This window comes from Aotus nancymaae, unplaced genomic scaffold (assembly GCF_030222135.1).
Source record: "Aotus nancymaae isolate 86718 unplaced genomic scaffold, 86718_ANA_hifiasm-v0.15.2.pri h1tg000064l_1, whole genome shotgun sequence".
NCBI lineage: Eukaryota > Metazoa > Chordata > Mammalia > Primates > Aotidae > Aotus > Aotus nancymaae.
Genome location: NW_026988479.1, coordinates 17,282,691 through 17,304,990, shown reverse-complemented (window position 1 = coordinate 17,304,990; position 22,300 = coordinate 17,282,691). Strand labels below are relative to the sequence as shown.

At 47.3% G+C, this 22,300-nt stretch overlaps 1 pseudogene; it reads right to left on the bottom strand.

Moving 5' to 3' along the window:
- Positions 1 to 19,771: 19,771 nt before the first annotated feature.
- On the bottom strand, positions 19,772 to 20,515 carry LOC105723059 (proteasome activator complex subunit 2-like; annotated as a pseudogene).
- Positions 20,516 to 22,300: the final 1,785 nt, after the last annotated feature.

Sequence of the window (22,300 nt, the reverse complement as noted above, 5' to 3'; positions counted from 1 at the left end):
TGGGCCCCTGCTCTGCCGCCTTCAGTAGCTGTGTCTTGGGAGAGTGGCTGCCCTTCTAATAATTTGGAAGATTAGATTGTGACTTTGCACAGCACTGAGCCTGGCATTGAAAGCTGTTGTTAATATCTGAAAGACGGGAGAGGAAAGTAGAACTCATCTCTCCTCTCCTCTTAGCCTCAGTTTCGAAGCCTCTTAGCCTCAGGCTGAAGATCTCCATCTTCGGCCTGGTAGTCTGGACCATGTAGGCAGGAAGTCACAAACTGTTGGCACAGTGTTTCAAAAACTGTTGGTTGTCATCATTCAGAAATTAAGAGGTTTAAAATTCTGATTAAAACTTACCTTGAAAAATACAAACAGCTGCCCCTCTGGGCCCCCATTCTCTAAGGCAACAATGGGCTAGACCTGAAGGGCAGCTTCCCTTCCCAAACCAGGCACGGCCCTTCAGTCTCCTCCAGCACCTCTCCCATTTCAGCACCACTGCCCAATTCCCCTGGGCTGGGTGCCTGTTGCTATCAATCATTGTGTTTGCACCTTGATGTCCCTTATGCCCCGCCTGTTTTCTTATTTCTGCTACCTGCTGTGCTCTCTGCACTTGACGCTGGCTAGTGTCAGGTCTGACTGGCCTCTGTGGGCACTTTAACTCAAACCATCGTGATTGTCCCAACCCCCGTATGGTGGTTTCCTAAGGATGCCCACCCCACAGGCAGTGGCATGATCTCTGCTCACTACAACCAACCCCTTGGGTTCAAGCAGTTCTCTTCCCTCAGCCTCCCGAGTAGCTGGCTCAAGCATGCACCACCACACCAGCTAATTTTTGTATTTTTAGTAGAGATGGGGTTTCGCCATGTTGGCCAGGATGGTCTCGATCTCATAACCTCGTGATCCGCCCGCCTTGGCCTCCCAAAGTGCTGGGATTACAGGCATGAGCTACCACATCCAGCCAATTTTTGCATTTTTAGTAGAGACAGAGTTTTACCATGTTGCCCAGGTTGGTCTCGAACTCCTGACCTCAAGTGGTCCACCTGCCTCGGCCTCCCAAAATGTTCAGATTACAGACTTGAGCCAATGCACTCGGTTACATCAGTACCTTTATAACCCGTTTTACAAATGAAGAAACTGAGGATCTAGAAGATGAAACTGTATGCCCAAGGTTGTGCAGGCCTGACACCAGACCCTTGCTTTTCTACCCAGCCACCCAACCATGGACACTGGGAAGAGGCATCAGCAGGGTGTCTTCTGGTCACCAATTATGGGGATGGTTGGTGTGTAGTGGGAGAGGCCTGCACCAGAAGCTTTGACTGCGTTGCTGTAGAATAACTCATGGGCTGTAAAGGTCTTCGAAGCCAGTAGCTTTCAAAATGGAATCTGGTAGATTCCCATCCCTTAGCTCCCTTCACTGCTTGCCTGTGATGAATACCCCTAAGAAGAATAAAAGGGAGGCCAGTTTATGAATTTATGCTATGTGGTTCTCCCGGCCCCTAGAGTATGTATGGCTACCAGACACATGTATGGCTCAGTAATGTCATGTTAACTATAACATGACTATTGCAAAAAGGAAAACAGCAGGAAAAATAAAACTCTGCCCACCATATCCCCAGCTTCAGTGTAACATTTTGGTATATACTGTTCATTCATTCATTTAACAAATAGTGAGTGTCTACTATGTGCTAAGAATTGCCCTTCTATCTTTAAAACCATACATGGGATCACACTGCACCAAGCTGTTCTGCAAAATGCTTTCTTCTGTGTGTTGTGTAACAATATACATGGCTATTCTCCCACACCTCCAGCTCCACCCCGTCTTTTATAATAGCTGGTATTGCGTTGTAGTTGATTTGATGGTCTTACCACCTCCTCTTTCTACGCTTCTTGTGACAGCCTCTGCTCTCACATCCAGCCGCAAACCTCATCTGGACCACACTAGCCTCACCCTCTGCTTGCCCTGCCCAGGAGGCCAGTGAGCAAAACAGGAGCCTTGTTGGGTCGCTGCATGGAGTGGGGTCAGGAGGAAGGGGCAGACACGGGGCCAGCTGTGAGGCACCGAGGGGCACAGGACATTCCCTTTGCCTCAGAAGACCTGCCAAGTGGTATGTCTCTGAATTAGGGCAAAGTCCTAGATAGTGTGGGATTCACCTTAAAGATAACCAAGAACATAAACAGAAGGAGACATAACAGGATACTGCCTTTAAAATATACAGTTTGACTGGGCTGTGAGCTTCACATCTGCACAACTTGGAGTATTACACAGTCACTATCATTCACTTATCCAATCCTTTCTTGTCACTGCCCTTCTTAAAACCCTCTAGCTTCTCTCCTCCTCTTGAGTGCGGGCTGGGCTTAGTAATGCACTTCCAAAGAACAGAATATGGAAAGGAAAAATAGCAACTTTACGACCTGGCAGATGCCACCTTAACCTGGTGAAGGCTAAATCTCACCAATAATGTCATGTTGGCCAGGCACGGTGGCTCCCAGCACTTTGGGAGACCAAGGTAGACGGATGGCTTGAGTCCAGGAGTTCAAGACCAGCTTGGGCAACATGGTGAAACTCTGTCTGTACAAAAAAATGCCAAAAAAATTAACCAGGCATAGTGGCACATGCCTGTAGTCCCATCTACTTTCGAGGTTGAGGTGGGAGGATCCCTCGAGCCATGGAGTTTGAGCTTGCAGGGAGCCATGATGATGCCAGTGCACTCCAGCCTGGGCAATGGAGCAAGATCCTGCCTCAAAAATACAAAGAAGGAGAAGAAGTCATGTTACCAGATACCCCTGATATCATGTGGTGAGAAGGACAGTTAACCTCTGGTAGTCTTTCCCAAAATTCATGATTTTAGCCTAATCATGAGAAAACATCCAACAAACCCAAATTGAGGGACAGTCTACAAAATACCAGACCAGTACTGTTCAAAAGTGTCAAGGTCCTGAAAAACAAGGAAAGGCTGAGAAATTGTCATAGACTGGGAAAAACGTAAGTAAATGTTTTCCTGGACTGGATCCTGGAACAGAGAAAGGCTAGTAGTGGAAAAACTGGTAAAATCTGCATAAAATCTATACAGGATTGAGCCAACGTTAATTTCTGATTTTGATAAATGTACCATGGTTATGTAAGATATTAAAATTAGGGGAAGCTGGCTGAGAAATATAGGGCAATTCTCTACCATCTTTGCAACTTTTCTGTAAACCTAAAATTATTTCAAAATAAGAAGAGTTTTTAAATAATTAAGAAATAAACAGGCTGAGTGCGGTGGCTCACACCTGTAATCCCAGCACTTTGGGAGGCCAAGGTGAGCAGATCGCCTGAGGTCAGGAGTTCGAGCTTGGGCAACATGCTGAAACCCCATCTTTACTAAAAATACAAAAATTAGCTGAGCATAGTGGTGCATGCCTGTAATCCCAGCTACTCAGGAGGCTGAGACAGGAGAATCACTTGAACCTGGGAGGCAGAGGTTGCAGTGAGCCGAAATCACACTACTGCACTCCAGCCTGGGCGAAAGAGTGAGATTCCATCTCAAATAATTAATAATAATAATAAAGAATAAATAACAAATAGACTTCAGTTTCTTCTCATTGGTTTTAGGAATAAAGTCAGTCTTCTTACTGAAGTCTGTAAGACCCTACCTAACGTAGGCCAGCCTACCTCTATCTTCTCCCACTCTCACCTCATGCCCCTTCCTGCACCTCCTCTAACTCTCTCAACAAGCTAAGCAGCCTTTCCTGCTTCTGAGCCCTTCCTGCTTCAGAAGCTGTTGCTTCTGCCAGGCCATAGTCCTCTACTCCTTACCTGACCCACAACTCACTCCTTCTTACCCTCAGAAAGGCCTTCCTGGGCTGCCGTGATATTCTGTTGTAGCCCCCGTCTTTTCCTTTGCTGTCCTTATTTCAATTTGCAATTATATTGCACATGTGCTCTTTTAATTTATTTGCTATCTGTCTTTCCCCCTTCAAAGGCAATTTTATTTTATATATTATTTTAAAAATATATAAAGTTATACATATATTTATAAATATATGTGTGTATATATTATTTTTTTGAGACAGAGTTTCGCTCTTGTCTCACATTGCATTCTGCCCAGGCTGGAGTGCAATGGCACAATCTCCGCTCACCACAACCTCTGCCTGCCAGGTTTAAGCAATTCTCCTGCCTCAGCCTCCCGAGTAGCTGGGATTACAGGCATGCACCACCACGGCTGGCTAATTTTATATTTTTAGTAGAGACAGGGTTTCTCCATGTTGGTCAGGCTGGTCTCAAACTCCCGACCTGAGGTGATCTGCCCGCCTCGGCCTCCCAAAGTGCTGGGATTACAGGTGTGAGCCACCGTGCCCGACTATTTATTTATTTTTTAATTATTATTATTATTTTTGAGATGGAGTCTTGCTCTGTCACCCAGGCTGGTGTGTAGTGGTGCAATTTCTGCTCACTGCAACCTCTGCCTCCTGGGCTCAAGTAATTCTCCTGCCTGGACCTCCCAAGTAGCTGGGATTACATGCGCCTACCAGCATGCCCAGTTAATTTTTATATTTTTAGTAGAAACCGGGTTTCACCATGTTGGCCAGGCTGGTTTTGAACTTACCTCAAGTGATCCGCCTGCCTCGGCCTCCCAAAGTGCTGGGATTACAGGTGTGAGCTACCACGTCAAAGGCAGTTTTATTCACTGCTCTATCTGCAGGTTCTAGACACTACCTAGTTATCAATATTGGTTATCACTATATTGACTATCAGTAGTATTGACTATGAGTAGTGTTTTTTGTTGTTGTTTGTTTTTTTGAGACAAGTTTCACTCTTGTTGCCCAGGCTGGAGTGCAATGGTCTCGAACTCCTGACTTCAGGTGATCCACCTGCTTTGGCCTCCTAAAGTGCTGGGTTTACAGGCGTGAGCCACTGTGCCTGGCACATTTTTCTATTTCTTTACAAGGCTGGTGTTTAGAATTATCACAGCATTGGGAAGAGGTTAATTCATTGAATTGTATATATTAAATATGCACAGCTTTTTATATGTCCATCATACCTCAAAAAAGTTATTGGGGGAAAAAAGTCACCTTGACTATAAGTACAGTAAGTCACTTTTTTGTTGTTGCTGTTGTTTAGAGACAGGGTCTCACTCTGTCACCAGGTTAAGGTGCAGTGGCGCAGTCATAGCTCACTGCGGCCTCAAACTCCTGGGCTCAAGCAGTCCTCTCACCTCAGCCCCCCGAGTAGCTAGGAATACAGGTGTGTGACACCATGCCGGGATAATTTTTTCTTTTTTGAGACAGAGTTTTGCTCTGTCACTTAGGCTGAAGTGCAGTGGTGCAGTATCAGCTCATTGCATCTCTGCCTCCCGGGTTCAAGCGAGTCTCTTGCCTTAGCCTCCCAAGTAGCTGTGATTACAGGCACCTGCCACCACACCTGGCTAATTTTTGTATTTTTAGTAGAGATGGGGTTTCACCATGTTCATCAGGCTGGTCTTGAACTCCTGATCTCGTGATCTGCTTGCCTTGGCCTCCCAAAGTGTTGGGCTTACAGGCGTAAGCCATCACACTTGGCCCTAATTTTTTAAAATTTTTTGCCTTGTTATGTTGCCCAAGCTAATAAATCACCATTAAAACCCCTTCCTTAGATTTTCCTTGGAACTAACATCACAAAGACGATTTCTTTTTTTTTTTTTTGAAACACAGTCTTGCTCTGTCGCCAAATTGGAATGCAGTGGCGCGATCTCGGCTCACTGCAACCTCTGCCTCCTGGGTTCAAGTGATCCGCGTAGCTGGGACTATAGGCCTGTGCCACTACGCCCAGCTAATTTTTTTATTTTTAGTAGATACGAGGTTCACCGTGATGGTCTCAAATGTCTTGACCTCGTGATCTGCCTGCCTCAGCCTCCCGAAGTGCTGAGATTACAGGTGTGAGCCACCGCGCCTGGCCACAAAGCCTTGTTTTAAATGGCTCATGACTATTTTGTAGACAACCATATACAGCGCTATATGGTCATCTGCAGCCTTCAGAGGATTTGGCTATTAGACTGCCCATAGGTAGTGGCTATTCGCCCCCGCCAACCCCTGACTCAGGTAGAAGAAATGGAAGAGGAGTTCTAGGGTTTTTCAAAGTGTATTCTATCAGTTCTTTTAACAACCCCCTTTTTCTCAGAGGCAAGGGGCAGGACACAGCTTCAACTTCTAAAATCTTCCAAAGTAGATCACATGGAATGTTGTCTCTAAAATCAAAATCATGTTTTCCTTGTAACTCCAGGAAGGAGGGGGAAGTCAGATCTTAAACAGGTCTCAAATTAGAAACAGCCCCCCTCCCTCCATGTTACACAGCCCAAGTCTTTCTCTTGTGGACTTACAGACTGGAGCTCTGCCAAAAATGTGAGCAAGAATTTGGCCCATTGTTACTTTAAATATCCTGTGTCGCAGGCCATCTAGGAATGTCTAAGTATGGGAATTTTCCTTTTGAGGTCTGGGATGTAGATATAAATAAACCGTTTGTTAGATTCTGTCTCCATCCTGCCTCTCCTAGCTTCAGTGGCCATGAATAAGCCAGCCTTGTAAATAACGGTTACCAGCCCACTCTGTGGGGGAGGCCAGAAGCGGAATGTATTAGGATCATTTCCCTTTACTCTTTAACAATAACTTCTACAGGCCAGGCGAGCTGGGGAGTAGCTATTTCCAAGGCTGCCCCACACATCTCTTGAAAATGCAGTCTGGGAGATCATGGTTTAACCTCATTCATTCTGGCCTTTCTGCCTCCATGTTAAATTTGAAGAGCTCCTATTTCTGGTAGACTGAATGAGAAGAAAGCTTTATTCCCATCTTCCTTATCACCTCTTCCCCCAAAGGATCTGCTGAAGTTAGCAGATGACACAGATGACCTGGTGGAGGCAGTTTATAGCTGTCTCTCTCCTTCTAGCTCTGACTTCCCCAAGTTTCTTTGACCTTGGGATGAGGAAAAACCAAACAACCTGCAAGCAGTGCTTTGAGTGAGACCAAAGGAGTCTTCCCTAGTCTCAGTTTCCCCATCTGGAAAATGAGGGCAATAATGACCTCTCTCACTTGGACTGTTGTCAGGGGTCAGTGAGAGTCTGTGTACAGCATTTGCCATGAGGTAAAAACTCAATAAAGGAAAGAAGACAGACAGCTGTGGGAGAAAGCAGAGGAAAGGAAGACAGAAATAGAGAAATGGAGGGCAGACGGAGAGAGATCCACAGTGAGAGGCGGGGTGGGGGCACATTAAGAGCACAGATCTAGAGAGACACAGGTAAGGCAGAAGCTGAGATGATGTGAGAAGTGCTTGAGGGGAAAAGAAGGGAGAAACTGGCCAGGCGCAGTGGCTCAAGCCTGTAATCCCAGCACTTTGGGAGGCACAGGCGGGCGGATCATGAGGTCAAGAGATCGAGATCATGATCATCCTGGCCAACATGGTGAAACCCTGTCTCTACTGAAAATACAAAAAAATTAGCTGGGTGTGGTGGCACACACCTGTAGTCCCAGCTACCTGGGGGGCTGAGGCAGGAGAATTGCTTGAACCCAGGAAGCGGAGGTTGCAGTAAGCCGAGATCGCGCCCCTGCACTCCAGCCTGGCGCCTGGCAACAGAGCAAGACTCCGTCTCAAAAAAAAAAAAGAAGGGAGAAACTGCTGATAAAGGGTCAGGGAAGCTCCACAGCCAAAAAAGGAAAAATTGTAACTCAGGTCCTCTAATAGTAAGCAGAGATCCAAACAAGGAGCAGGCAGTGCCTGCTGACTGGACTTTCCCAAGGGCCCTACAGCTGATCACCCGGGTCAAGGTCAACCAGGTCAACTAACTTTGACTAAGGGCCCAGTAGGTACCAGGAACAGGGTTGGGCTCAGGCTATGTAAGGAGCAAGACTATGACGGAGGGTGCATACATTCTAAAGTGAAGGAAGCAAACAAGAAGCAGGTATGTAAGAAATAGATGGTCAGGAGAATTTTAAAGAGTGAAAACTGCTGCAGGGAAATTAAATCAGGTGATAAGGTAGCAAATGGTTCAGGCAGAGGTCAGGGAAGGCCTGTCTTAGAAAGTGATATCTGAGGATGGGCGCGGAGGCTCATGCCTGCAATCCCAGCACTTTGGGAGGCCGAGGCGGGTGGATCATGAGGTCAGGAGATGGAGACCATCCTGGCCAATATGGTCAAACCCTGTCTCTACTAAAAATACAAAAAAATTAGCTGGGCGTGGTGGCACACGTCTGTAGTCCCAGCTACTCGGGAGGCTGAGGCAGGAAAATTGCTGGAACCCAGGAGGCCGAGATTGCAGTGAGCCGAGATCGAGACACTGCACTACAAACTGGGTGACAGTGTGAGACTCCGACTCAAAAAAAAAAGAAAGAAAGAAAATTATGTTTGAGCTGAAATCTGGTGGGAAATTTGGAGGTCTGAGCCTCAAATGTGGTCTTTCCTAGCAGGCTTCCTGGATTTAGTCCCTATATGCTTGCATGCCCACACACACCATAAAAAACAGACCAAAGAAAAATCTGCAATTGTCCAGATAACCCAAGACGGGGATGAACTGGATCTACAGGCCCAAAGTTTTTCAGAACTAAAGACGCCTGTCACATGGCATAAGCAAGAGCAGGAAGGGGCTGCCAGGCCCCTGGGAAGCCCTCCCCAGGGAGGGGGCAGGCAGACAAATGGCCCTGATAGAGACCCCTGCTATGTGCTGTTTTCCTTCCTAATGATAGCGCCCAGCTCACTGAATCACCCGGGCTTCCTCTAACAGCAGAGAAACTTCACACTTCCCAGCCCTGCAGGCCCCCAGCCCACCTCTGCCTTTGCCAGGGGTCATAGGACCATGATCTACATACAAAGAAAAGCTTAGGGGTAGGGGGTTCAAGGGGAGCCAGGGAAAGCATTCCAGGCAGGAAGCCTCTCCTTGACCCAGGAGTACAAACTGGATTGGAACTGCTGTCTTCAGGTCAAAGCTACCAAAACAAAGTTAAAGGTGTAAAAACAAAGTGAGAAGGTCACGCAGCTATGGGCCTCTCTCTCTGGAACCCAGGGGTGCGGGTGAGGCGTGTGTGTGAAAAAGACGTGACTAAAAAGCACTTTTCAACCATTTTAACCGCAGATGTCCCTCCACTGCCATAAAAGAGCGTGGGAAGGGTGGGTGCGCACCATTCGGCTATTCGGTGGCGGCTGCTTTCATTTATTCTGTAAACACGTATTTTTGCCTGTTTTAACCAAGCCGAAGTCTCGGCTTTCCCTCTCAACCTGCTTTTCCTACAGCTTTCCTCATCTCAGTAAAGATTCAATTTACCTGGTAGCTCAGGCCAAAAATCCTGGGCTCATTCTCGATTTCTCTCTTTACTTCTGACCCTACATCTGATCCAGCAGCAAAATCGTATTGACAATTAAAGGTGCACATTCAAATGATCGGATCTGTTCTCACCACCTCTGCCAAAACAGATGCAGAATCCTATCAGTTCTCACCGTCTCCACGTGTGCCACCACCCTCCAAGCCACCACCCTCCCTCTGAATTATCTATCTCTAAACAGGTCTCCCCCTGCCTCCCCAGGGAATCAGCTGAGAGCTGTTACCAGCAGTGTGGCATTGGGCTACTTCACCCCTCTGCTCTTCAGTCTCTGCTTCTGAACAGGGGAGAATGTAATGGTACCTCCCTCATGAGACACTTGTGAAGATGACATAAAAGAAATCATGGCCTTCCAAGAGTGCCTGGTATGCAGGAAGTCCTGCTATTCTGATTTGTCTGTTGTTTCACTTAGCACACTGGCTGTTTAACAGTCATCTCTTCTCACTAGATTGGGTGCCACTGGGAGGCAGGAGCCATGCCTAACACCTAGCACAAAATCAGAAGTTACTCCTTCCCTCAAACAATCCTCCTCCCCCCGCCATCTCTGTGGCTTCTCTTTTCCTTTAAAACTGTATCTGAAGCCCACATAGTGGCCCACAGGCTCCAACTGACCTGTCCCTGACTGTATCTCTCCCACCCGCCCTACCTCTTACTCACTTCCTTCCTGACACGTGGCCTTCCTCAGACTCCTTCCATCACACCAGCATGTTCTGTCTCAGGGCCTTTGGATGTGCTGGTCCTTCGGTCTGGAAAGCTCTTTGGCCACATATTTGCATGGCTCACTCCTTCACTTCATTCAGCTTTGTTTAGTTGCCACCTCCTCAGAAAGGCCTTATCTTTTTTTATTTTTTGGAGACAGAGTCTCACTCTGTCACCCAGGCTTAAGTACAGTGGTGTGATCTCGGCTTACTGCAACCTCCACCTCTCAGGTTCAAGCTATTCTCCTGCCTCAGCTTCCTGAGTAGCTGGAATTGTAGGCACCCGCCACCACACCTAGTTAATTTTTGTATTTTTAGTAGAGATAGAGTTTCACCATGTTGGCCAGGCTGGTCAAAAACTCCTGACCTCAGATGATCCACCCGCCTCCGCCTCCCAAAGTGCTGGGATTACAGGCATGAGCCACCGTGCCCAGCCAGAAAGGGCTTATCTGACCTCCCTGTCCAAAATATTCTGTCCTTCAACCTCCTACCTCCCCTTAGCCTAGTTTATATTTCATCACTACCTGCTCTTATATTTACATTTTTTGTTTAGTTGTTTATTGTCTGTCTTGTCTACTGGAATGTATGCTCTATGAGGGCAAGGAGTTTGTCTTTGCTCACCATTATATTCCCAGTGCCCAGGAACCTGGCTTATGGTAGGTACTCAATAAAAATGTGTTGAATGAATGAACAAATGAATGAATTTCCTGGGCGTTCATGCACCACAGCACTGTGTAAAGCAGTTTACATATTATATATACATTTGTTCATCCTCACAATTATCATCACTACAAAGTGTGACTCCCCCTTTTTGTTGACACAGGGTCTCACTGTGTCACCCACTCATTCCTCATTGCAGCCTCAACCTCCCGGGCTCAAGTGATCCTCCAGCCTCAGCTTCCTGGGTAGCTGGAACTACAGAGTGTGCCACCACACCTGGCTGGCTAATTTTTTTGTTTTTTGTAGAGATGGGGTTTCTCCATGTTGCCCAGGCTGGTCTCAAACTCCTGAGCTCAAACAATTCGCTCACCTTGACCTTCCAGTGTGCTGGGATTACAGACATGAACCACTGTGCCTGACCCAGTTGACTCCCATTTTAAAGGCAAAGGAAACCAGGTTAAATTCTGAGCTTTGCACAGCAGAGTGAACCTTCCACACGCTGCTCCCTCTGCCTGGAATCCCCTGCTTCCTGGTCACTCCTGCCTGATGTACTTGACCTTCAAGGTCAACTCAGACATCTTTCCTCCATGCAGACTCTCCTGTGTCAGGCTGGTCAGGTGTCCCTCTGCCCTTAGTGTAGGCTGCCTGGCTTCTCATCCCACCTCCTACAGCTGGGTGGCCTAAGGGAGGTTAGTCTTGCATTTTAGTCTCTGCATCTAAAAGGAGGGAGAAAATATCTGCTTCACGAGACAGTTGTGAAGATTAAATAAGGCAAGTGATGACCTTCAGAGAGCGCCTGACATGTAGTAAGTGCTAGTGTTATGATGTGCCTGCGTTTCATTGACCATGCTGTGTTATAACTGTTTAATGTCCATCCCCTTTGTTATGGTTTGAATATTTGTATCCCCTCCAAAATTCATGTTAAAACTTAATCCTCGATGCAATGGTATCAAGAGGTGGGACCGCTGGGCGCAGTGGCTCACGCCTGTAATCCCAGCACTTTGGGAGACAAGGCAGGCAAATCATCCTGAGGTCAGGAGTTTGAGACCAGCCTGGCCAACATGGTGAAACTCTGTCTCTACTGAAAATAAAAAATTAGCTGGGTGTGGTGGCATGCGCCTGTAGTCCCAGCTACTCAGGAGGCTGAGGCAGGAGAATCGCTTGAACCCGGGAGGTGGAGGTTGCAGTGAGCAGAGACTGCACCACTGCACTCCAGCCTGGGCGACAGAGTGAGACTGTCTCAAAAATAAATAAATAAATAAATAAGAGGTGGGGCCATTCGGAGGCAATTAAATAATGAGGACAGAGCCCTTATGAATAGGATTAGTGACACATAAAAGGACTGGAGGGAGCTAGTGAAGTCCTTTTGCCCATCCATCCCTTCTGCCATGTGAGGATACAGTATTCTTCTCCTCTGGAGGACACAGTGTTCAAGGTGCCATCTTGGAGGCAAAGACCAGGCCCTCACCAGACACCAAATCTTGCCAGCACCTTGATCTTGGACTTCGCAGCCTCCAGAACTGTGAGAAATAAATTTCTATTGTTTACAAAGGACCCAGTCTCAGGGATTTTGTTATAGCAGAACAGATGGCCTAAGAGATTCTCTTACTAATCAAGTGTTACTGGAAGTCAGGACCATACTAACACTAATACAATGCATGGCACACAGTAGGTTAATGAGCACTGTTTGCTAAGTCAACAATAGTCACAGTAAAAGCTGACACTCAGGGTGTTCTTTTTATATGCCAGGCCCATGCCAAACATTTGAAATGGATTAGCTCTTCACCTAAGCCTCACCACAAAAACATAAGGTGCTATTATTTTTTGTCATTTTACAGATAAGGAAACTGAGGCCTTCAAAGTTTAAGCAAATTACCACCCAAATAGTAAATGGTGAAGCCAGAATTCACATTAAAAGGAAGGAAGAAAGGAAGGAAAGAAGGAAGGAAGAAAGGAAGGAAAGAAGGAAGGAAGGAATGAAAGAAGGAAGGAAGGAAGAGAGGGAGGGAAGGGAAGGAAATAATCAACTTGACCTTACTATTGGCTTAGCCAACCTAGAGCTCAAGGGGATTAGTGTACACTTGCGTGTAAAAGGGCAGGAGCGCTAACAAACTTGCAGATCTCCCACCCCAATCCCTACCCGCCCTCCGGCTCCAGCCTGAGTAATACAATGGCAGTTAATTGTTTCCTGCTGCCCTGATACTATCTCTGCTTCTCAAGCACCCAGCTTGGGGTGGGGGTGCAGATCTCCTTTTCCCCTGGAGACTTGTCATTGTTCACCTCTGGTTGAGGGTTGGAGGGGGGATGGTGTGCAAGCCTGTGGATTTCCTTGCCTCTCCACTTCCCTCTACAACAAATTCCTGCAGAGGAATGTTCGTACCAAAGCCACCTGATGAATAAATCATCAGGCCTCGAGGAGCACAGCCCAGACTGCAGCCTCCATCCTCACTCTTTCAAAATCAGGAGAGAGAAAAAAATTCCATCTCTGAACACCACATTGGGGGAAGTTTCCACTTGCCCTGAGTTTCAACCCCTTCAGGGACTGTCGGAAACACTCGGCCGACTGCTGCCAGCACCCAGCGCACAGAGCGGTTTGGGCTTGTCCAAGGCTGGAAACAAACTGGGTCGGTCTGGTCTTTCACAAGTGGTCCTGTTAGCCTGGGAAATGGATGCTGAGAAAAAAGAATGTGCTGCTTGAAGGCCACAATACAGGAAGGATGGGGTAGTCCAAAGAATGTGCGTTTCAGGGTGGCCTTGGGTTCAAATCCCAGCTCTGCATCCACTGGGTAGGGAACCTTAGACCAGTTCTTTATCCCTTCTTTGCTTCAGTTTCATCATCTGTAAAATGGGTATCATCATTCTCACCTGACCTAATTGCTGTTGGGATTAAGAGGGATGTTGGCTGTAAAATACAGAGGACAGAGGAGCTAGAAGGCACACTGTGACATTACTTCCATCCCCTCAGAGGGAGAGAGAGGGCCAGAGCAGGGCTGAGGGGAGCTGCTCAGACAAAGGGCCCCTATCACTAATACAAACATGTTCTTTAATCACTGCTCTCCAGGTCACATGGCTGTGACCTGTTGATTATCATTCACCGTCATATTCATAGTAACATGAGTTCATTTCCAAAGGCCTTTGAGATTCACAGTACAGTTTCAAACATGCTCCCTGGACACTGAGCACAGTGCTCAAGGCTTCTCTTGCATAATTAATTTATCCAATAAATATTTATTGAACACTATTTGTCAGGCCCGGGAGCTGGGATGAACCTAACAGACGCAGAGCCTGCCCTCTCAGTCTGGCCATCCAACTGGGAGGTCATACACATGCTTGGTGGCAGAGCCAAATGCAAGATGATCCTGTAAGTTACACTGCTGGGCCCCTTGACTCTGGGTTTTTCATAGAGCCCTTTTATATGGACAGCATGAAATGAAGACACCATTTGTTGAATGAGGAAAAGGAAACACTCCAAGGGTATCCATGATGCTCCAGAAGGTGAAGCATGCCATGGTGCCAGCCTCCCAGAGAAGCCAGCAGAGGCCCAGGACCCCTCCCTATAGGCAGGGCCACTGGCACTCTAGGAAGTGAGGTGCCCTCCTCACATGGCATTGCTGGAAGAGCCAGACTATGAACGGGCTTTTCTTGACTCCCACGCTGATGTTCATTCCACGGTGTCATAGGGAATTCATGCCAGTATGTCCCCTCTCCTCTGAGGATTTCAGACCATCGACAGAACAAGGTAACTGAGGCCCAGAGTAGGGCTGGAGAAGGTTTGGGATCGGAGCTTAGAAGGCCTTGAATACCAAAAAACACGGTCAGTGCTGGTCTTCTGAGCAGGGCAAGCGATGAGTTATGAGCTGCACTTGGGAAAGGGAGCACTGCTAGGACAACCGTCATGGGAATAATACAGTATCAGCCATCACTGTTGAGGCCAGTGCTCACCCCAGTCCTGCTGTTACCAAGCTCATTTTAGAGATGAGAAAAAGGAGGACCAGAGAGGATAAGCCAATTGCCCAAAGCCACAAAGCTGGTAAAAGGGATTTGAACTCGCGGCCTGTGCTCCTGGATGCTGCCTCACCATCTGGGTGACAGGGAATGAACTAGAGAAAAGACTGTAGGGAAGGAAGGAGGAGGCTAGTGTGCAATGGAAGAGATTTGCAAGACATATCAGCAAGAGGCTCACACCTCCCCACACCCTGGGCCAGGCTAGTGCTGGCGTGGTCCTGTGACAGGCCTTGCCCCTTCTGCTGTGCCCCCTGCTAGAACACCCTTTCACTCTTTACAGTCTATTGAAAGCTGGTCCACCCATCCCAAAGGCTACTCTCTTTCCCTACCTCTCATTGCTCTGATGACCTCCAGCCCCTAACTCTGCCTTTGAAGCCAGGATCAGGATATGGTCTGCCACCTCCTGGCTGTGCAACCCAGCCTAGTCTCTGGAGCTGTGTCCTCATCTGTCAGAAGGATGTCAGAAGCCCTACTCATGGCTGGGTGTGGTGGCCTTACGCCTGTAATCCCAGCACTTTGGGACACCAAGGCTGGTGGATCACTTGAAGTCAGGAGTTTGTGACCAGCCTGGCCCACATGGTGAAACCCTGTCTCTACTAAAAATACAACAAATTAGCTGGGTGTGGTGATGCAGGCCTATAATCCCACCTACGCAGGAGGCTGAGGCAGGAGAATCACTGGAACCCAGGAGGTGGAGGTTGCAGTGAGCCAAGATCGTGCCATGCACTCCAGCCTGGATGACAGAGCAAGGCTCTATCTCAAAAAAAAGGAAAAAAAATCCAATTCGCTGAAGATCTGTAATAACTAAATGAAAGGCATTTCTCTTTGATTTTCATTTCTCTTTCATTTCTAAAAACGAAAGAGCCCTGTGTGTGTGTGAGGAGCGGCTTCTCATTGATGTTGCGGCATTACCACCGGACTGTGTGTTTTTGTTTCCGTTTTTGTTTTGCCTCTTGTCTGCCCCTCTGTGGTAGACTCCACAGCGGACCTATCAGGCTGAGGCCTCCACTCTGGGTCTGTCTTGCAGAAATGTTCTGGATACCAGAACAGCCAGCCACAGCAAGGGACCAGGCTGCCAGGCCTTCCCCAGCACCCACCAGCCTTTCCCTGAGTCTGGTATGGCCTCTGGTTTCCGAGGCAGCGGCAGCCTCGCACAATTCCACAATTCGCCTTCTTCCCATGTAACCAATTTCAGGATTAGCCAGCCAGGAGGTCATAAAATGCAAAAAGGAAGTGGGAGCATCCCACAATTGTAGGAACCCGGACTCTAAGGGAAGTAACCTGTCTGTAGGTCTGTCTGCCTTTGGGGAAATGGGCCATAAATTGCAGCCTTAAGGGCTGGTGAAAGGATACGAGCTATTTATAAAAAGTCTTGGGCTTTTGAACTCTTTAAAGAGGCAATAGTTTTCCCTTGAGTAATTGGGGCTTGGTATCAAGGGCTCAAATGTTTCAGCAAACAAAGCCCCCAGCGCCCAGCTGGGGAGAGTGAGGTTGAGGAGTGTTTGCAGGGAAGGGTAGGAGCCACAGCGAAGGGCCTGGCCGTGGATCAGACAGTCCTGCTGTACATTTCCAGGCTCCACTGTGTACCAGGCCCAGCTGGTTACTAAGTGTACATAGATTAACTCATGCCTAAGGATCGTTCTCTTTCTTCAAAAACTAGCAAATGGGCTGAGCACAGTGGCTCATGGCTGTAATCCCAGCACTTTGGGAAGCCAAGGCCAGAGAATCACTCGAGGCCAGGGGTTCGAGACCGGCCTGGGTGACATAGCAAGACCCTGTCTCTCTCTTTTTTTTTTTTTGAGACGGAGTTTCGCTCTTGTTACCCAGGCTGGAGTGCAATGGCGCGATCTCGGCACACCGCAACCTCCGCCTCCTATGTTCAGGCAATTCTCCTGCCTCAGCCTCTTGAGTAGCTGGGATTACAGGCACGCGCCACCATGCCTAGCTAAGTTTTTGTATTTCTAGTGGAGACGGGGTTTCACCATGTTGACCAGGATGGTCTCGATTTCTTGACCTCGTGATCCACCCGCCTCGGCCTCCCAAAGTGCTGGGATTACAGGCATGAGCCACCCCGCCCGGCGACCCTGTCTCTTTAAAAAAAAAAAAAAATTAAAAACATTAGTCGGACATGATGGTGCATGCCTGTGGTCCCAGCTACTAGAAAGGCTGAGGTAGGAAGATCACTTGAGCCCAGGAGTTCGAGGTTGCAGTAAAGTATGACTGTACCACCGTACTCCAGCCTGGGTGATAGAGTCCTGTCTCAAAAAACAAACAAACAAAACAACAACAACAAAACAATAACAACAACAACTAGAAAGAGCAGATACGTGAGCCATGCAGATGTTCCTGGAGGTCTGCACTTGTAGTTTCTTCCACCTGGAACACTCCTCCTTAGTCTTTTTTTTTTTTTTTTTGAGACGGAGTTTCTCTCTTTTTGCCCAGGCTGGAGTGCAATGGCATGATCTCACTGCAACCTCCGCCTCCCAAGTTCAAGCGATTCTCCTGCCTCAGCCTCCCGAGTAGCTGAGATTACAGGTGCCCGCCACCACGCCTGGCTAATTTTTGTATTTTTAGTAGTGACAGGGTTTCATCATGTTGATCAGATTGGTCTCGAACTGCTGACTTCAGGTGATCCACCCTCCTCGGCCTTCCAAAGTGTTGGGATTATAGGCGTGAGCCACCGTGCCCGGCCTAGTCCCTTCTTAAATGTTACCTTCCTGATCATCGTGCACCTTGAATCACATTACTCAGTTTTATTTTCTTCAAGGAACTTTTGCCCATCTGCAAGCTGGGCTTCATGGCCCTGTGTTTCCTACCAGATGCCCTCTATGTTTGTTGCATAAATGAATAAATAAACACATACTCTGTTAGGGGACTTGGGGGCATGGGGATTGGAATGCAATGAGAATGCCCTCAGAGAGAAGGTGACATCTGAGCTGGACCTGAAACCGGGAGTGAGAGTGTACCCCGCAGGAGGGCAGCAGGAGACTGGCGAGGACCTGCCACAGTGAGGTCTGCAGGGCAGTTTCAGAGACCAGGCCCCATGTGGTGTGTCCAGAGCACAGGTGGCAGGGAACAAGCTGTAAAGGAAGCTTGCAGTCGGGTTATGAAAGGATCCCAGAACCAAACTACAAATAACTTTGGAAAAAGCTACATTTCACCAGGAATTCTTGGGGAGGGAGGGAGGGAGCTCAGGGGATTTTAAGGCAGTGAAACTATTCCCTATAATACTGCCATGGTAGATCCATGTTGTTATATACTTGTCAAAATTCATAGTATGTGCAATAGAAACAATGAACCCTAATGTAAACTATGGACTTTAGTTAATAATAATGTATCAACATTGGCTCAACAATTGTAACAAAAGTACCATAAAGCAAAGTGTTAATAATAAGGAAAAGTGATGAGAGGGGGCGTGTGGAGCTCACTGTACTTTCTGCTCATCTTTCTGTAAACCTAACACTGCTCTAAAAGATAAAACCTATTATGGCTGGGCACGGTGGCCCGTGCCTGTAATCCCAGCACTTTGGAAGGCAGAGGCGGTAGGATCATGAGGTCAGGAGTTTGAGACCAGCCTGGCCAACATAGTGAAACCCCGTCTCTATGAAAAATACAAAAAGATAAAACCTATTACTTAAAAGAACAAAACAAGGCTGGGCATGGTGATTCACGTCTATAATCTCATCACTTTTGGAGGCTGAGGTGGGCGGATCACCTGAAGTTGGGAGTTCAAGACCAGCCTGGCCAACACGGAGAAACCCCATCTCTACTAAAAATACAAAATTAGCCAGGTGTGGTGGTGGATGCCTGTAATGCCAGCTCCTTGGGAGGCTGAGGCAGGAGAATCCCTTGAACCCTGGAGGGGGAGGTTGCGGTGAGCCAAGATTGTGCCATTGAACTCCAGCCTGGGTAACAAGAGCGAGACTCCATCTCAAAAACAAAACAAAACACTACAAGTCCATCAATGAGCTATTAATTAAACAAATTGTGATAGAACACAGTGAAGTATTATGCAGCCATACAGATTATGTGCCAATATGGAAAAATCTCCAAGAAAAGTAAGTGCTAACTGGTGAGTATGGCATGCTCCCACTTACGTAATTATACATGAGTTTGTTTGATTGTGGGGAGACTAGTTCTGGAAAGATACACAAGGAATTCCAATGTCACTGACCTCCGGGGAAGGGATATATGGAGATTTTTCATGCTATACCCTTTTATGTTTTTAAATTTTGTATCATGTGCAAGTAATACCTATTCAAAAAAAGAGAATCTAAGTAGGCCAGGCGTGGTGGCTCACGCCTGTAATTCCAGCACTTTGGGAGGCCGAGGTGGGCGGGTCACAAGGTCAGGAGTTTGGCCAACATAGTGAAACCCCATCTCTATTAAAAATACAAAAATTAGCCAGTTGTGTGGCACATGCCTGTAGTCTCAGCTACTCAGGAGGCTGAGGCAGGAGAATCGCTTGAACCTGGGAGGCAGAGGTTGCAGTGAGCTGAGACCATGCCATTGTACTCCAGCCTGGGCAACAGGGTGAGACTCCATCTCAAAAAAAAAAAAAAAAGAGAGATAAAGCTTGAAATTTATTTGTAAATTAAAAACAAACAAACAAAAAAAAACGCAGATCCCTCAGATCTAGCTTATAAATACAGCAGGAAAGAAAGAAAAATTCAGTACTCAGTTCCTGTTTTTCAGGAGTTTACAGTCCCCCAGTACCCTGTATCGCTGCCTTGCACTTATTATACTTGGGAAGATTAATTAGTGAGTCTGAAGTATTTGCTATTACTTATGTTGCCTATAAAGTGTAAACCCCTTGAAGTTATGGATAGTATCTGTCATGTACTTTGCTGTATCTCTAGTGCCTGCTCCTTTAAAATGATGTTGACCTCTGACAGCTTAAATTCATCATCTTCCAGGGACCCTTGCCTGATTGCTCACAAAAATTTTCCTTTTTTTTTTTAGACAGAATCTGGCCCTGTCGCCCAGGCTGGATGCAGTGGCACAATCTTGGCCTCCACCTCCTGGGTTCAAGCGATTCTCATGCCTCAGCCTCCTGAGTAGCTGGGATCACAGGCACCTGCCACAATGCCTGGCTAATTTATTTATTTATTTTTTAATTTGGGTCATTTATTTTCCTTCTAGTCCTGGGTTCAGTACATAGATGGCTTCTCTTCACCCTTTGGGTTGACAATTTTCTCCAGGTTGCTGCTTATGATATGATAAAGCTCAGCATAGAAGGCCCTCAGGTCCAGCACCATGGCCCTGAGCTCCCCATAGGCTGCCTCATCTCGCTCATGCACCGAGGCCCGGTCGTACATCACATGAGTCTCCTTGGAGGCTTTGGCCACAGCATCCCCACGTTCTGAGAAGTAACTTGGAAATGGTTGTCTAGAAAGCTTCCATTTTGGTCTTGACGGCATTCACCCTCTCCAGTACCTTCTCCTGGATTGCTACCCCAAAATCATTTCCATCTTCAATCTTGGAGATCAGGTGCTGGATCCATGTGATTACCAGAATGCATTTCTCTTTGAGAGTCCAGACTTCTGGCTTAACCAGGGCAAGCAGGGACAAGACCTTCTCATTCCCAGGGAGAAATCCACACTTAGGGACTTCTTTCTTCTCCTGCTTATCTGTTTCCATCTCATCATCCTTGGGTGGAGGATCTGGGATGGAGATGTCCAGTGTGACCCGGAGGGAAGTCAGGTCAGCCACATTGAGAGAGTCCTCTTGCAAGAGCTGATTCAGGTATATGATTTTCTGTGGCAAGAATCTGTAGAGGAATTCCTCAGCCTCCTGGAAAAGATTCTGCCTGAAGACCTCCACCTGTTTGCAACCCCACACGGCTTGGCCATGCTGCTTCTAGTCGCTAGATCTCTGGTCTCTTTTTTTTAATTTTTTTATTTTTAGTAGAGACAGTGTTTCACTGTGTTGACCAGGCTGGTCTTGAACTCCTGTCCTCAAATGATTCACTCGCCTCGGCCTCCCAAAGTGCTGTGATTACAGATGTGAGCCATTGTGCCTGGCTAAATATCTCCTAATTTTTAATGTCGGTCTGGTTTTCTTTCTTTGACTTATTCGACAAATACTTCTGAGTGCCTACTAAGTGTCAGACACCTCACAGTTCTATCTTGCCATACAGTCTTTCACTCATATTTCTTTCCTCCACCATTTGATCACTGCTAGGTGCAGGATTTGCATCTTATCCTTATATCTCCTCATGTAACTTTTAAAACTTGATAAAATTATGTATTTATTTATTTTTTTTTAATTTCTTTATTTTTTTTGAGACGGAGTTTCGCTCTTGTTTCCCAGGCTGGAGTGCAATGGTGCGATCTTGGCTCACCGTAACCTCCGCCTCCTGGGTTCAGGCAATTCTCCTGCCTCAGCCTCCTGAGTAGCTGGGACTGCAGGCGCGCGCCACCATGCCCAGCTAATTTTAGTATTTTTAGTAGAGACAGGGTTTCACCTTGTTGACCAGATCCAGCTACTCAGGAGGCTGAGGCAAGAGAATTGCTTGAACCTGGGAGGTGGAGGTTTCAGTGAGCTGAGATTGTGCCACCGCACTCCAGCCTGGTGACAGAGCAAGACTCCATCTCAAATAAATAAATAAATAAATAAATAAATAATAAATAACATGGGTGCAAACATTGATTTCCTGTTTAGCCCTCACAGCAAGCCATTGCGATCAGCACATTTTTGCAGATGAGGACACAGGCTAGAGCATTCAGTGACTTGATCAGATCACATAACTTGTAAGAGGTGGAGCCTGGACTCTAGCCCAGGCTGGCCTACCTCTGGGAACCCTCAGAATGTGGGAGAAGCACCATGCTACCTCCTGCCCAGGCTCCAGGCCCCATTTCGGAGAAGGCCTTGAGGGTAACACAATGGGAAATGGCTCCTCTGGTCTCACAGGTAACATTCTGGGGCCTCCTCCTGAGGGTAGGCAGTGGCAGGGTAGATTTTTAAAGGGATTTTTTTTTTTTTTTTTGAGATGGAGTTTTGCTCTAGTTGCCCAGGCTGGAGTGCAATGGCGCAATCTTGGCTCACCGCAACCTCCGCTTCCCGAGTTCAAGCAATTCTTCTGCCTCAGCCTCCCAAGTAGCTGAGATTACAGGCATGTACCACCACACTAAGCTAATTTTGTATATTTAGTAGAGATGGGGTTTCTCCATACTGGCCAGGCTGGTCATTGTCATTGCTTGAATGACAATGGCTATTTTATGCCAATGGTTAGGTCTGGGCACTAGCAAAGAGCACCTTCGGCTGCACCACAAAGGAAGATGTCATAGGTGGACTGCTGGTACCTGGGGGAGTGGGGGAGTGTTCCCACCAACAAGGTGGAGGGGTGGGTGGGGTAGCAGAGTGGGGGCACAAGGAACGGGGAGTGAGAACCTGGAATTAATAGGGCTCTCTGAGCCTTGTGAAGTCCAGGCAAAGGACTCCGTCATTTAAGTGATAATACCACCAAATCATCCAACCCAGAACCTAGTTCTGGCCTGGGCAGAGAATGGGTAGGGGTAGACAGGGCTGCTAGTCAGGGCAGCCAGGCCCCTCTGAGTATGGAAGTCTGGTCAGGAGCAGCACCACAGAGAGTTGCAGGGGTGAATGGCACAGAGGAATACAGTAAGACTCCAGGA